This window comes from Anser anser (genome assembly GCF_964211835.1).
Source record: "Anser anser genome assembly, chromosome: 1".
In the NCBI taxonomy this organism is placed as follows: domain Eukaryota; kingdom Metazoa; phylum Chordata; class Aves; order Anseriformes; family Anatidae; genus Anser; species Anser anser.
The window spans coordinates 189,599,148-189,609,381 of NC_139720.1; the positions used below are offsets into that span (position 1 = coordinate 189,599,148).

The 10,234-nt window shown below is 38.6% G+C and overlaps 1 long non-coding RNA gene across 1 annotated transcript in view; it reads left to right on the top strand.

Moving 5' to 3' along the window:
- Positions 1-9,178, top strand: part of LOC310892753 — a 36,909-nt gene extending 27,731 nt beyond the window's left edge. The window contains exons 10-11 of the long non-coding RNA XR_014578377.1: positions 5,129-6,966; positions 7,244-9,178. This is a non-coding gene — a long non-coding RNA (uncharacterized lncRNA). The remainder of the gene's footprint in view (positions 1-5,128; positions 6,967-7,243) is intronic.
- The last annotated feature ends 1,056 nt before the right edge of the window (positions 9,179-10,234 follow it).

A 10,234-nucleotide genomic window follows, 5' to 3' on the forward strand; every position in this document is an offset into this window, starting at 1 on the left:
GAATGTAGTATGGATGGAAACGCATGTGTAAGCATAGGGAGAAAGAGCAAAACAAAGGGTTAAAGAAGTGGCATATACTGATAACGAAGAACACCGTTTCCAGGACACCATCCTCAGCAGTATCTGTGTGCCACAGCACAGATGATTTGCCAGCGGAAGACCTTGCATCCTAAGATCGGGAGGATGGCAACAAGGTTGTAGTATATCACATATATCGTTCTTTTTCCTGTTAGCTGAACAGGAAAAGAGACTGCAGGCAGGCGTTTTAGGCCTATGTTCCAAACAAGGAAAACAGACAGTGGGCAGCAACCTGGCCTAAGATTTATGGAAGTCGAGGTAAGCAAGATCCTGAGGCAAAGGACTGTCCTATCATAGCTGATCATTCCTGAAGGATATCCTAAAAGATCTGCTAAAAAAATCTAGCTTGTTACTGCTAAGAACAACTTCTGCAACGTGTTGAGGCCTTGATAGTTGACAGCTCTGGTTCTCTGTTGTGCACATAAGTTATCCTGACCAAACAGTTTGGAGACACCCATCGTGGTGCTTATAAGTGAGCATGAGGGTATGAGTGAATTATATTTCCGGGAGAATAAATGTCAGTAGGTAGAATCAACTTCTTTGGAAATTTTGTAAGTAACTGTTGCTTTCCCCTTGTCTAATATGTTGAGTTTTATTACACTAAGGTCTCTTCAGTTAATTTGAAACCTCATAAAATACAGACAGTTTTCTCTTGCTTTTTGTGTTTCTTTTTAGCATGTGTTTGTTATCTATTGTCGTTCCAACTTGCTTTGGCATTTTTGTGGCCCATTTGTTCATTTTAGTTAGATTTTGCTTTCCATGATTCTAAGTAGCCGCAGTGACTGCAGCTTAGATGCCACAGTACACACCCCTACCACTTTCTAGTGGATTGGTCTTACGTTATGGTATATTTATCAAAACAATTATTTTGAGACTCTTTGCCATTAATGAAAATTATTGTAATGAAATAGAATATATAATCCAGTATTTTACCTTGTTTCTTCTCATCGTGTTCTACCTTATTTCTTCTCATCTGCGGCTCTCTGTGCCTTAGGGGTGTTTTTGTTTGCTTGCCTGTTTGCTTTGTTAGGGAGGATACTTCGCTCACTTTTGGCTTTGGAAGAGCTTCTTTTCTGTTATCTGGATGAATAGATCCAGAACAAGAAGTAGATCATCATCAGTATTAGTTGTTCTATTCAATTTATTTTGTACATGATGTTTGGTATGACTCTTGCTTATTGTTTATACTAGGATCAGATTTCCAAATTTGTCTGAAAGGCTCCTATTTGATTCTAATAACTTCTTGAAGCTCATTGTTTCTTCATAATGTCTTATTATCTTTTTCCCAGCAATAAACATGCTTTTGGAGACACAGAGCATGTAAGATGTATCTAGGGTTTTTTCTTCCTTATTTTGGTCTTTAGGCCCTTCCTTAGGTTACTAAAAATCTCCTTTTTAATAGGGTGTATTTAAAAATCAGTAAGTTTAAGATGGAGAAGCATGCGTTATGGGGCATGAATCCTTTGCGTATAAGCAGTAGCTCCTTATATTTCTTTATTTCACTACATTTTACCATTCTCTCATCAATTGTTTCAGAAAATAGCTTACGACATCTGTCTCACATGACAAGGGTTTCCACGGTCTGTTCCAATGACACCCTTTCCTCTGCCAAAAATTCTGCATGCATCCTGGATCCATGTATACCTTCCCATCTCCCATGTACGATACTCTCTTCTCTTTCACAGTGTTGAATTGTATTGGGGATTTGCCCGTCATTCAGAGTGGGGACCATCTGGTGCCAGCTGTGAACACATTCCAGCTCTTTGTTATAGTATGAAGGAATTTAGAAAATCACGCAGTTAAAGTTGATGCATGGCTGTGTGCCTTCTACAAGGCTTGTGTGCATACTTATACAATAATTACATGATCGGGTACTGTTTAATAAAACACCGTATAGGATTATAAGACTTGTTTTTTTGTAAAATAAAGGAGTATTGGGCATTGAAGTTCCTGTGATGCTAGACACTACACAAACTAGATCTGAAAAGAATACCTATGTTTCTAAAAGTTTGGAATGTAAATATAATACTGTAGAAAACAGAGGATATACACAGAGGAGAAGGGAAATGTTTGGAGTTGAAGGCATTCATGTACCTAAATCAAGAGGCTGATCTCTATAGGTTATTTCCAGGTTATAGGAAATTGCTAACTTACAGGTTATTTATGTAAAGAGACTTTGAAGGACAGTTTGGAACCACTTGAGGCTTTCCTTCATCAACATTGGTCTTCGTAGGAGCCTCTCTGCATTTGCTGTAGAGATCTGTAGATCTGTCTCCTACATCAGATACTTGCCTACTTTAGATATTAAAATCAGGTGGGTGTATACACCTTGTCAAACACTGCTCATAGGCAGTGATGGGACTGCTTGTTTGGGGGCAGAAGGGAAGGCATCTTAGTAAAGTGAATTTCAGAGAAGGCAATGAAGAAAAGCAGTGACATCTGTTTTCAGATATTTAAGGGAGTTTCCCTCAAGTGTGAGGTGTAAAACAGGAAAAGGCATAAGAGGTTCATTTGAAAATACAACATGTGTGATAGAGGAGCTGGAACCTGGACTCCTGATACTGAATGACAGAGGGGGAGATAAGTAGGGAAGAGATGCATGAAGCATCTGGGATTTATTTATTTTTTTCAGTAAAAGTGTGAGATTTTTGGGAAGTGTTTTAGACAAACAATATAAACAGTTGAAACGGTATAATCTTACATTTTTTTCCAGTTTTATGTCTTATGAAAACTGACATAGCTTGCAATACGAACAAACCACAGCTGACTTCCTGCTGGTGATTAAGGAGCAATAGGTGCAGCGATGAAAAGTCAGGAAGGGCCTTGAAAGTGAAGACAAGAAACAGAAGCTGGGGATATAGTGACAGGTTCTCCAAGTGAGTGACTAGGAAAAGGGGCTTTGTAGAGTATTCTAAATGAATGCAAGTGAGATTAGGCTGCATTTCTCAAAAGCACGGAGAAAAATGTTGCCAAATCAGAACGTGGTGATGATGATAACCTGATTGAATGCTTTACTTGATTGGAAGAATTAAGAAAAGTATAATCCTAGAAACATTACACTGAGGGTATCTGCAAATTGTGGATATGGATGTTGGGATTTGGAGTAAATTTGGGGTCTAAGGTGATGCTAGCATTATGTGTCTGAGCAATAGGCAGGATGATGATGTAGCTATACAGCTACAAATACGTCAGAGGCAATTAAGTCATTCACGTGAAAACCTTAAAGAACTGTCCTCTGATGTAATTGTATCATTAATTATTTGGAGTTCTTCACTCCTATGATTGCTTACAAAATAACGTAGTGTAGAATGTAGTCCACCTGCCAGGAAGGATTGGGTTTTAATTGTTTGGTTTGGTTTGTAATGTCGCAGCGGGATGACTAGCCTGAGAAGGTGTGTTCTGCATTTGTTGTGGAGGCACTGATCTTTTTATTCGTTTGTAGTAATAACGAACACCACGTACAGCAATTTCTTTACAATTGAATCCTTTAAGTCTTCTAATAACTACACTCCATAGTACTTCAGTAATATAATTAATTGGTTTGGTTCCTTATTCAGTTCCTGCCTGATTGTGCAAGAATTTCTCACAGTAGGAGGAAGCTTTCGGTTTGCTGCAGGCCCTTGTAGCCAGGCCCTGTACCAACTGCAGTGATCCTTTCTCTTCCCCTTCAACGTGTCCTGAGATCACAGGTTGAGAAAGGGTACAGCCAAAAGGGCAGAGGAAATAACATCTGCACTTGGCTAATTTTCTGTTGCCTTGCAGTCTTGTGGGCATGGTAGCAAACAGGTGTGAATTAGAATTGTTTCTAGGCTTGCCTCACTTAAAACAAAGTTGAGGTGACTTTAGCATCAGGGAGGCATAACCTCAAAAAAAGGAAAAAAAAAAAGCCAAAAAACTTTTTTTTATTATTACTTTTCCTCGTTAGTTCTGAAGCAGATACCGTTCAGATCACTAGTTGTTGGTACATAAACTGATAATGCATTTTTGCAGGTGGAAGAAGAAATAGTGTGTTAAGTGTCTAGTTGTCAGCTGTCCAGATTAAAATACTAAAATGCGTAGTGTGCTCTAGGAAGTGAAATTAAAAAAAAAAAAAAAAAACCTTTCTCAGAAATAAGACCCTTTGAAAAGGAATTTGATGTTAATAGCCCTTCGATAATTTCAGGGTATTCAGAGAAAGAGCAGTGCTGGGCAGGTAAGGCCGTCACATGCAAAATCCCGAGCGAGTGCACTTCATGCTGTTCCAGACATCTGCTGGCAAAAAGCACAGTGGGTGTGGGTATGGGTATGGGTATGGGTATGGGTATGGGTATGGGTATGGGTATGGGTATGGGTATGGGTATGTGCTGCCTGCCTGCGGGGTGCTGAAGCTGTGTGGGGAGGGACGAGGCTGGAGGTTAGGTTTCCTTCCCTCTGCACAGCCCGGCTGAGGTGCTGCTTCTCCCCCTGCCCCGGTGTGCTGACTGAGCCAGGTTATCAGCCATATCAGCTGTATGTGAGATAAAATAACCAGAATTTGACATAGTCTAAATGCAGGGTTATAGGTTCTTTATAATGTGCAAGCTTCTGATAGGTGTGTGGCATACAAGTGTTAATTCAGCATTACAGAGGAAATAAAGATTTTTCTATCTATTCCGAGCTAACACAAAAAATACAAAAGCATCATGTTTTTCCACAAATTCTGGAAATCACATCTCTTGCATGTGTATCAGTTTCCTTGTATGTAAGTGGTCCCATGTCAGATGTCAGCAAAATAGGTGTCCTAATGTCAATACACATAGTGAACAGAAACCTTTACATACAGTATTCTCATTTATTTTTTCCCCCAATAGAAATAATAACAACTTGAGTCCTTATCTCTCTGTCAGTGGTACAGACAAATAAACATCTCTTTCAGTTACTTTCAAATATTTATATCCTTGTGGAGTAATTTTTAAACTTGGTAATTTACTTGATAAAAAGGATCTTTCTGTGTCTTAAATCATGTAGAAGATGTAGAACTAGGAGTAGTTGATTCTCCTAAATGTGTTATTTTTGTTTGTTTTTTGGACAGAAGGTGTACTTATGTTGATTTGTCTGGCTACATGCTGATCTCAGAAGACACAACTCTGGTAGTAGGGGGAAGAACAGTATTGTACTCCTGGATAACAGCAAGAATGACAGCCCTGATGAACTGTGGATCAGACTGAAGACTGTTACGTCCTTCTGAGATGACACAGGAAAGTCACAGGTAGAGGGAAAGCACGGGGCCCTTCACCTTTTTCCCTGTAGGCTGGATGCAAGTGCTGTCGCTGAATTTAGGATATCATGATATTCCAGAGTGTAATCCCTGGTTCTGTGCTCGTGTTCCATTGTAAAACTCTGTAGTGTCTTTACTGCTGCTGTTACACATTCCTGTTACGTCGAAGCCTGCGTTTCAGTGCAGGAAAATCTTACAAAGTAGACATTTTTCTGAAACACCACCTTTTCTTTTTGGTGATTGTATATTATTTTAGGTATATGCTACTGTAAGTTGTTATTAGTATGGTAGGGAGAAACGTCAGCATAAGAAGTGACTTCATCTAACGCACTGCCAAGCTAGAACTTCTCACAACCTTCAGATGGGCACAAGAGCGAGTGTTTTTATAGCAGTAATATTACTTTCTGTCAGTTTTACAGAGTTTTAAAATACGGTAAGATTACCTCATTTTCGTTTTTGCCACCACATTACTAAGAGACTAAAAATCTACACGTCTAGAAATGAGGTGTTGGTGATTAAGATAAAAATATCCCCTTTATTGGTTTTACTCTCATTTCTTTAAAATAATAAAACAAATCATGTACAAATACGAAAAAACAGCAATATGCAGGAGGTGAGCAAATGCACACTGCAGGTACTCGTGTCTGCATGAGGGGGAATCTACTGCGAGCAGTTAATGCCGTCCAAACCTCTTCATGCACAATATCATTGTAGCCTTTCCGTAGCTGCAGCATTTTGTGGTAAAAATGTAAATCTTTTAACAGTCTAGACGCTCAGATTATTTTTCTGGGACTAGTTTGGTGTCTCTTTAGTTGCGGGCTATGCTACTTGGTTCATCCTTGTTCTGTTTATAAGTTTATTTATATATTTTTAGTTCTGCCATTGGGTTTGTCTAAATGCACCTTGCTAGCTGTGGGTCTGACTGAGTTAATGGGACTCTGAATGACTGGAAGTTTGTACTCTGAGGATCTGACTGTAGGCCTGAACCTGAATTTTTACTTTATTCCTCTGTCTATTTGCTTCTAATTCATGAAAAATGTCCTCTAAAGTGTCTTCAGGACCTAATGTACATCTGCCTTAGTACCATTCATATCCTGTGTTCTCTGGATATTGTCAGACACGGTGAAAATATTTCTGTTATGTCATGTGTCAAAAACTCTTGATGGATGTGATTACTGTGTTGTATGTTTACATTTAATGGCTTCACCTAAAACAGGAGAGAGAATCACCTGTGTTTTCAGTAGTTGTGGTATTTCTCTTAGCTCAGATTCTGAAGCCAAAGTAACTGCTTGAACTGTATTCAGGTAATTTTTGAAGATGTTGGTAGATTTGTTTTTTTATTCTTTGGGCACAAAGTACATTTATTTTATTTTGCACCGTGCTATTTTCTTAGTAGCCTATTATTACTAAACGCTTTCAATATTATGATACACTGTGATGCAGACCAATAAAATAAGCAGGAAAAGGCAATAACTTTTACTAGCTCTCCTGTTGTTTTTCTATTTCTGTGGATGCAGTTACATGACATACTGTACAGCTGGAAGGGAAGATATTTTTATTTTTGTGAATCGCGTAATGTCTTCTGCTTACACGGAATGCTGTTCCCTGTCCTATTCCATATGACTGTGTTACACTTTCATTGAGTACTAAAGGTAAATAGCCCCGATGCAAACTGTAAAGGACTTTGGAAATCACATTAAAAATAGAGGGGAAAAATGGATATGCTCCATCTCTACCTGTGTTAGTATTTGTATTGCATAGACTTTTTAAAGCAAGCACGTATCAATATAGGAAAACTAATGAATGAAAAGATCCAAAACTTTCTCTGTATTCAGCAAGTCAGGAATAGCTTCTTTTTTTTCTTTCTAGGTTTATTAAAATGATATCTAAAAGCTTTGCAGTGTTTAATGGCTTTTTGCATATTCCCAGGACAACAGGAAAGCTTCGTTGTCCTGCTGTACAATCGAGAGAACAGCCACTCAGAAGCAAAGCCACGGTTGTTATTTGGGTCCTCCTGCATTTTAACCTCGTGCCTCCAGCTCCCTTTCTCCCGCAAAAACCCAAAGCCTCCGTTATAATCAGATGCTTCGTATTTCTGCGCACAAGGCCTAAGGTGTTTCAGTTTGGGCTCCCAAATGAGGAACACAGCGTCGGTGGCCATCTGCCAAGGTGTTTGGTCTGACTCGCTCCTTCTTCGCAGAAAGCCTATGGCAAAGGCAGAGGCAGAACTGAATGTTCCTGTGTGGCGTTCAACTGCCTTAACCACATGCCCATTGCTCTCTTCCTGCAGTTGTCTGTCTGCTTCTCTGCACAACTTCGAGAGCAAACACATATAGGAACCTATAAATAATCTAATTCGATGCACAACCCTGATTCATTTCCTGAGCAGCGTGTGTCCCGCACACGCAGGGCGGCCGCGGTCCTGTGGAAAACTTGAGCAGAATGGATGAGGCCAAGTTAATACCATTAAGCATTTAAACTTTGCAATGAAATATTATTCTAATGGAGCTTATTATAGCTGTAGCTTGGAGTATTTTTAACAGGGGATGAGGAAAAAAAAAAAACGCTTTTATTTATAGTCGTAACTGTTTTCCTGTCTAACATTTGAATGTGAATATTCAGCTCGGTGAAATGCAGAGCATCAACCAGGAGGAGGAGGCAGCTGGTCTCCTTTGGGAGGAAGGGGAGAAAGAGTTCTGGGTTGCAAACACCATGGGCAGTAACTCTATTTTTCCCTTGAGTCTCGGGGCCAGGCTGTGGAGAGTTTACCGTAACTTTTGGTTTTTCTTTAGCATTCCCAGCACAAGAAATGATCTCTTCTGGAGTTTCTTGGTGCAATATATGTTGGGGGTGTTTAGTGTGTTGCTATAATCCATCTGTTATTAGCATAAAATAAATTTTTTAAAAAGGTGATTTTTCTATCCATTTTTTTTTTGCTAGAAAATAAGAGAAGGCATTCCTCAACTCCCAGTTTTCTTAAAATAAAATAAAATAAATCCCAGTTGTTCTTAAAAATATGTAGCAAAACCTGTTATAATAGAAAATTATAAAACTGGTCTCAGCTTCCCCCTTTAATCTTCCCAGTCAAACAGCAGTTGTGCTTGTAAACTACCCAAGGTGGGCTGTAGGCTCTGGTGACAGAGCAGGGGTACCGGGAATCACAAACTAGTCTTTATGTTTTATGCTGGAATTGATTAGGATGATACGATTTTTTCATTATTATTATTTTCCCCGCAGAAGTCTTGCTGAGCCATGGGCTAGGTTTCAGTTTTTGCTGATGTTCTGCCTTACCCGTGGACGATGCCTGAGATCTAGTGACTGGGCTAGTGATTTTCTATGAGGAAAATGAAACCCTCGTGCTTGGCTTTTGCATATTTTTCTCTGGGTTATACAGTCTTTACCCACAGGCAATGCAGCAAATTTGAATCTCCTGTAAACAGCACTGTAGTTAATCCTGAGATACACCGGGAGGTGAGAAAATTTTTTGGTCAAGCCATTCATTGAAATTCATTAAAATCAAAACACTTGCAAAATTAAATCAGTTCCGCTGGCATTTTCTTGCAAAGAAAAAATGAAAACCCTGCTTTTAACACCTCTTTTTAATGGATCAGTTTGCAAAGTTTCACATCTGTAGAGAAGTTGGAGCAGGAAGAATCGGTCTCGGCAGGGCAGAACACCTTAAGCCAGTATCTCAACGCAGCACTTTGCATCTTGAATCCGTAGCCTGAAAATGCTGCATGTCCTATCGGATAATGTTGCGTCATTGATTTATTGTTATTCCATCCTATGCGTTGATGGTAACCTTTTGGCTGGGATTGTTTTCTTTTTGTGGTGTTTCTTTTCTCTCTTTTTCTTTTTTTTTTTTTTTTTAACAGCGCCTACTACGAGGGAGCCCTAATCCATGACTTGGCTTCCAGGTACTAGGATAATACAAGTAGTAATTATGCCTGCTGCTAAAAATTTTCTACCTTATTTCCATTTGCATTTGTTTGCCTTCAGCTTCCAGTCATTGATTCTTGTTATTCCTTTCTCTGGTAGATTAAAGAGCTCTTTAGTACTCACTATTTTCTCCCTGGGAAGGTGCTCTTACCCTGTAATCAAGCTACTTCTCAATCTTTTTTTTTCCTTTTTTTTTCTTAAGCAGATTGAGCTTTTTATGGATTTCATTGTATTTTTTTTTTCACATTCTTGGATGATTTTTGTCTCTTTTCTACTCCTTCTCTAATTTTTCTATTAAAAAACAGAGATATAAAACTGTATTTTACTAGTCACATACACAGAAGTAAAATTACTTCGCTAGTTACTCCTGTGTTTGTATGGTCAGAAATTGATGATGTTGAAGGTTGAGTAAAATAAACATGCATTTAGTATGACTTCAATACATCTGGATGTGTAATTATCGGAGAACAGAAAAGGATAGATCATTTTAAAAACATGGAAATGCTTCATAAACTTCTGAAAGGCTACTGATTCACAAAAAGTGGATGAGCAGAAGACGCTGCAAAAGTATTTGTGTTTTTGCTGAGGTTTTTGAGGAGATAAAAGTGAAATTAAATCTCTTTAAAAAAAGAAAGGGTAATACATCAAAAGTGTAGGTACTGTAGCTTACACGATAATACGTATTTTTCTTGCCAAAATTTTGTAGGATTGAATGCAAACCCTTTGTGAGTGACAGAGTGCCTGGGCCACAGGAAATAAATGAGTGGATGTGAATATATGCCTCCTTTACAGCCAATTGATTCCGTGAGTAGTCAGTTGCTTATATTTGGAAATCCTAGAACGGTTACATGATCTAAATGATATGCTGCAATAGAAGAATGAAGATAGTATCAATAATTTCTTTTGTTATAAAAGTAATCACCATTATGCCCTATAACAGTTCAAACAAAATCCACAGCTTCAAAGAGATTCTTGAAAGTT